Below are 6,795 nucleotides of genomic sequence, written 5' to 3' on the forward strand. Positions count from 1 at the left end.
TCTTAGCATCTTAATCACAGCATTCTTAACATAATTTTGGCTAGTATGAGAAAGTAATAACTAATATTGGTACTTGAAATTTGTAATGTCACAGTAGATCAGTACGTTCTCACTTCAGAGGAAACTGATGAAAATTATGGCTAAATATCATTATACATAACAACATTTCTCAAGCTAACTGTATAAAATAAGTATCCAGAAAAACTATGTTATCTCATTAAAAAAGCTCAGAAATAATTAAAGCTCTTAATAACCTCCGAAAGGATGAATACAGGTATGGATGAATACAGAATGTGCTTAATTAAAATACTCTTTAGGAATGGGCTATATTTGACTTGCTTAATTATCTGAAATTAAGAAACTTCTCATCATTATAGCTTATACAATGCAAAGTGTCTTTCCATGTGCTTGAAGAAGACAGATATGGCCTTTGTCCAACACATAAACTAAAACACATGAGCACAAAACACATATAAAATAAAAAGCATGGTTGCAGTGGGAAAGTGCAAAGAAAAATGTCTGTAAACAAACAGATGACAAACAGATTGAGGGCGACCATCACAGCACTGCTCTCTAAAGGGACCCTTTCATTTTACTGCACAATATCAGTTGTCTCTGAAGCCCAAACAGTTTAGAAGTAATTACTAGTGTTTTCCCCAGAAGGTGATTACTTTGCCACACTTGGCAGCCATTGTCACCGGCCACGCACCGCACTCATCAACCCTACAAAGGGGAGAAGTGCTCGATTGATGATGAGCCCTCTGTGGCTAGGGGAGAATTTAAAAGTACTTGTATGAGGCTCTTTCAGGAGATTAACTTGCAATAAGGGCTACCTGCCATGGACACATTCCCTGTATTCATGGTGCTGGCACAAAGACTTTTTAAGAGGGGCACAGCTGCATGAAAGCAATTGGTGAATGGGGATAATAGTCACAAAAGACAACAAACCTCAAGTGTAAAGAAATAAAGTGTTTTTTAAGATTGGAGGCTTCCATTCAATGCTCCACCATTCCTTCTTTTGACCACTGAGGATCCGGCCACTCCATCACCCAAAGCCTCAATCTAATTATTTTAGGACAAGACATGTTATGGTGGAAAGTGGCAAAGAGAGAGCACTCCGGACCAAAGTGCACTTTAATTCAATCACTCTATTTGACAGATTCCCCCTTCAAATGAACGTCACACACCAGTTGACTGGCACAATTGGGAGGCTCCTGGCAATGCCCTGGGCCCTTTTGGCTCTGGTCAGAAACAGAGAAATCTAATGCACTTGTAGACAAGTAAATGTAAAAGTAGATAGTGGTAGATATCTTATTTATGGGTGCATTTTGTAAAAAGAATCAAACAACTGTTCAGGTTTATTTATTTATTTTTGTGAATTGTAAAAACCTTCAAAGGCAGATTAGACCGCAGCCACAGGGGCTCAGATCTGATTCCATTCATTAAGCAAGAGAGTGGAAGAGGGAGAGACTGCATGTGTCCTTGCTTACTTAAATGTGAAAATTGCTCATGCCATTATTTCAGATAAGAAAGTGGGAACTGAATAGATTTGCTTTAATATAACAGACATGGGATACCACATACAGAGAGACAGAGGGGGGGCCAGACTTCTTTGCTTTTGCTCACACAGTGGAAAGGCCCTGACAGGTGTGCTTTTGTATGCGTATGTCTATGTGAGGGTAAGGCAGATTGTGTGCGTGCGTGTGTGTGTGTGTGTGTGTGTGTGTGTGCGCGCGTTGCCGACGTGAATAAACAGACACGAGGTGCATATGTGTGTGCATTTGTGTGTGTGTTAAGCCTTTCCACGTTGCGCTGCCACTCCCTGGTGAAGAGAGGTCCTTCTCACTTCATCTTGGTCTGGTCTTCCAGCAGGCCAGGATTCAGTGCTGACCTTCAAGGCTCACAATCACTGCTCCTGCAATGGAGAAAAAGAAGTAAAGTGTGAACATGTGTGCTGTGAAAACCTGCTGTAGCTGATGGAGAAAAATAATATTATTAAAGGAAGCAACTTGACTAATTCTAACTGCTAATTTGATGATCTTTTGTCTGGATTTGTTCCAAACTGTGCAAGGAAAGTCGTCAAACCTGGTTTGGTCCTCGGCTGTTTGGTAAGAAAATTTTACTTTTTATATTTTTTTTATATATTTTTTTAATATTTTTGAATGTTGTGATGCCAGGTCTAGCAATTAAAAGATCGCCCGCCACTCTGACCAACGTACACATGCCAGCTCATGCCGCTTTCGAAACTTAGGTGTGAGAAATTATCGGCTCTTCAACTTTGACGTCAGTGACGTGGTCAGTGAGGTGAATGACACTTAAAGGTCAGAGGTCATCTTAGCTAATTCAGTGATCAGGGATCAGCGATCAGAGAGTAATCCCAAAGTCAAATCTGGATAACATCTTTGTTGTTGGCCCATTGTTAGAAATGTTGGGCAAGAGTAATGATTATGTTTATTTTTTAATATGTTTTTAAGATGAATTGGTCAAGGAAAAAAAAGTTTCTGGGCTAAAACTGGTTCTTATTGCTACTGGAGATTGATGAAGTTTTATATTTGACCACTAGATGTCAGGATTTGACTAGTAACTGTACACTTACCCACCCAACTCCCCTCCACCAGCACCTGAGGGGGAAACTTGTGAGTAGCCTGCACATGGTGTGACAGCTTCCCCAGGAAGCTCGGGTGACATTTGCCTCACTTAATGACACAAGCTAATTAATCATTAGCTGTCCCAGAGGTATTGCTGTTAGAGAGGCTTTGTCGTGCCTCTCCCCAGTAGGGGGTCCCAGCCTCAACATGTTATGTATGCATAACTGCCTCATCCCACGCTACAACATCTTAATTCTCACCCGTTTAGCTAGTTTGACTGAACTACACTCGTTCTTTTTCAGCCCTTCATCTCAGATAAAGTATAATCTGCTGAGAGATAGAACACCTCAATTTTCCCCAGTCTGTTTAATGTAACATTGGGCTACGGGGCCCATTTCCCTATGTAGGTTAGTGCTTGGCCCATGTTCTAATTGTCAGCAATAGTGAAGAGGAGAGATTTTATTGATGGTTGATTGAACAGACAAGGGGATGGGGGGTTAGATTTGCTGCATCAGTGGTTTTAACCACATCTCTTGATCAAGACCCAATGAACATTTTCACATATCAAATGATTCTAAGATTAGTACAAATACTATTCACCTCTTTTAAATGATTGTCCTTGTTTTTTCAGAGTAGTGATGGTAAAATATTTGCTTTATTCCATGTCGCTGTCTACAGTTAAAAGTCAGATAGGGTAGATCGCTCTATCCCTCAATGCAAACTTAAATGACTTACAGTCACTGTGCTTGAGTAAACCTAAGGTAATGAAACATTTAAAATCTGAGGAAAATATATATGAGACCAAGCTCACGGAGCCATTCGGGTTATGAGTAATTATCTCTCATGGGGTGAAACCTTTTCTATATAGCCTGTGAGTCCAACAAGAATTTGAGAAAGGCTTTTGTGAATAATGGAGAAAAGAAAATCTGCTCCCTGTTCCTGTTAGTGCCCCTTCAGCATCATTACTGTCCCCCCCCACTGGGTCTCAGGCTGGTTTTGAACAGTCCAAGCCTGTTCCATCACGTAGTGGGGGCTCCAGGTGATGCACTCAGGTTCCCCCTTCACCCACCAGAGAGGAGTGTGGGGTAGTGTATATGTGCACAAGGCCATTGAGGGCACTCGCTGATGAGGGCCTGGGCTGCAGGAGGGCTTTGAAAAATGTTAGCAGTATTGGGATGAGACTCAAGGTACCCTTGGGATACTATGATCTTTGACACCTGCTTGCTGACCCTTGTGCTTTGTTCTGTGACTTGAGAATGGTGCATACATGTGAAGAGATACAGGTTGACTTCCACCTAATCCAAAAGTTTAATTTGGACACATATTTTAATAATGTGTCATGAAATGTCTGCTGCATATTTTAGTATTTGCATGTAGCATTTACCTTTGTTTGCTTCCATTTGCTTTCATTACTGTACGATTGTTGACACTTGTTGACAAAAAAATATTTTCTTACAGAGTGACACTCAAAGCCCATTTTTAATGCTAATGTGAGTTTATCGATATGCACAGGAGTTCCATGTGGGGTTTTAGTGCCCTTGCTCTGCTAAGAGCCATTTAATATCACTTGGTTATACATACAATCCCTTATTTCTACACTAATCATGGGCAAGGTTTCTTTCTGTCATGAATAGCTACTGTAATTCTGCTGGTATAGAATCAGCACTGGCCCTTTTTACTGCAGTAAAGACATAAAGTAAACTTAAGCACTGATCCATAGTGTGAAGAAAGAAGGATGGCAAAGAAACATAGGTCCTTGAGTAAACCCATCCTGCTAAGATATGAGCCACTAAGGTACATTTATATGCTATTACTGTGCTCACATCATGTCACCTTGATGAAACACTATTTGATTTAATTGTTGCTACTAAATTTAAAATTTCTTTGTGCATGACATCTAAGCCTTGACCTTGTGGACACAGACACCATAGTTTCTACATTCCTAGCAGGAGGCCTTTAGACTTCCCACATGAAGAGATAACAAAAAGTTACTGTTCCCTGGCTACAGAAGTATCAGTGAAACCTTTAAGATGCAAAGATGGATCTGCTTCATGTTTGCCTTCGTCTCTGTCTTGGAAAACACCGGGGCGTGTCCCTCCTGTGGGAATGGCATCTCAAGCCTAAACTGACTGCGCCACCCTTTCCTCCACACCCATCACTGTTCACTGTCAGCATCACACATGCACATACCCACCTGCACACACACACACACACACACATAAACAAGGAGCAGCCTGTGCAAATGTACCTGACAGTGGCAGCATTTTTGCCTGAGAACATATTTAACAATGCACACTTGACACCAGTCTCATCTCAGCAGGAGGCCACAGGAAACAGATGAGGACTAGTCAGGTTGATCTGGAAAACTACAGTCTACCTATATTTGCCACGCACTGTGCTCACACTGGCAACCTCTGGGCTTATTAACAATGAATCAACATAATTTTCTGTGGAAAGGAGTCAGACAGACTTGAAAGAGCCTACACCATGAAGATGAGGGCAGAGTGAGAAAGGGGAGGGAACTCGCTTGTCACTCAGTGGAGTTTTCACCCCTCCTTGTTTATAATGGCGACAGCCCATTCTCTTGCATCTATAAAGCTTGATGTGCAAGACGCCAAGTTCATACTCAGACCTGTAAGATAACTGTTACTTATTTATTGCGCATCGAAGTAAAACAAACTTTTCTGCCTGTGCCTGTTTGCAGTTGAAGCTTCTTAACCACAGCCCTTTCATAAGTATCAAGGGTGGGGCTAAGAATTGCATGTGATTCTTTATCTCCGGGAACCCCGCAATTACATCTGGCACAACTCTGCATGAAGTAACGCTTTATAAGCCTTTGTGCATCATGGCTTTGAAGCGCTGCGGCCTTCTATAAGTTTGCTTTTTGTCCCCCCTCTGTTGTACACCCCCCCCCCCCCCCCCCCCCCCACACACACACACACCCACACACACACACACACACACACTCCCCATCCCCCAGCTTGGGATAGAAGACAGAATGTGATGTGTCGTCTCCCTCCCCACACAAAGCAACAGTGCATTGGACACACCTTGGACAGCACAAAGGATGAAAAGCACGACGAGGCTTGGACACGCAAGACTACGCTGCCAAGCCCGATAAAGACGCTTCAAAAGTCGAGCAGCAAAGAGTGGCCTTCTTCTCTTCTGCTCTCTTCTTTTTCTTCTCAAGACCTTGCAGTGGGAGAAAAAAAATAAGAGACCGAAAGGGAGGGCGACTGAGCAAAAAGATATTTTATTTTCTGTGTTTTTACCTACCTCTTACATGAGACAGACAGATGTGATTTTGGGTAATATTGTGTCTACAGCAAAGTAAATGGTGCAAATGTGCATGTAAAGTCCTAGATTAACATTTGTATGTCTGCTTTTGGTATGAGCACAGGATTACCCAAAAACATCCTGGCTTTGAAGCAGGCGGCCCATAAATAAACTCTGCTGCCCTATCTCCAATCCCCTTGTCTCATCAGTTGTCTGTTCAAAGCGGCAAGCCGCAGTGAGACTGAAGCCTACCATTTAGACTCAAAATGGACTGGTCAGTTTATCTTTTTTTTTTTTGCACAAAGTTTGGTCACATGTAAATATTTTTATGCCCAGCCATTAATTTACATCATGGACTGAAATATATTTTGATACATGGAAAGTCATTTCTCTGTTCATTCCTTTGACACTTTAAGACAAAAGAGCTAACAGTGCAGCTGTATATTATATTTTCCTTCTCCATGTTTTTGTCCCCTTGTTAGTACACAAAATTGTCGAGACATCATAAAACGTGACTTTCACCGGTAGCTCCCCCCTCCTTCGTCTTGCTTTACTCTCTCTCTCGCTCTCTCTCTCCTTCATTGCCTCATTGAAACAGATGGCGTTTTATGCTGGGCACAATCAAGACTATTCAGCGTCAGGCTGGGCAGCCCTCCCCACCTGCGTTCAGCCCAATCACAACCTAATGAACACATTGGGAGCAGTCTGTTCCAAATTACTCCCAGTTGGAGCCAGGGCCACAGGTAACCCCCCCCCCCCCCCCCCCCCCACACACACACACACACACCCATACACCTCCTTCCTTGCCATCACACTTTGCCCCTTCCTCTCCACCTCACCTCCTTTGCAACAGTTGCCTTGCCCACCCGCCTGAGCTGATACTGACTCCAGCGTTTAGACCCCAACTCTACCTTTTAATCAAATCAAGATT

Source organism: Archocentrus centrarchus, chromosome 10, assembly GCF_007364275.1.
Source record: "Archocentrus centrarchus isolate MPI-CPG fArcCen1 chromosome 10, fArcCen1, whole genome shotgun sequence".
Taxonomy (NCBI): domain Eukaryota; kingdom Metazoa; phylum Chordata; class Actinopteri; order Cichliformes; family Cichlidae; genus Archocentrus; species Archocentrus centrarchus.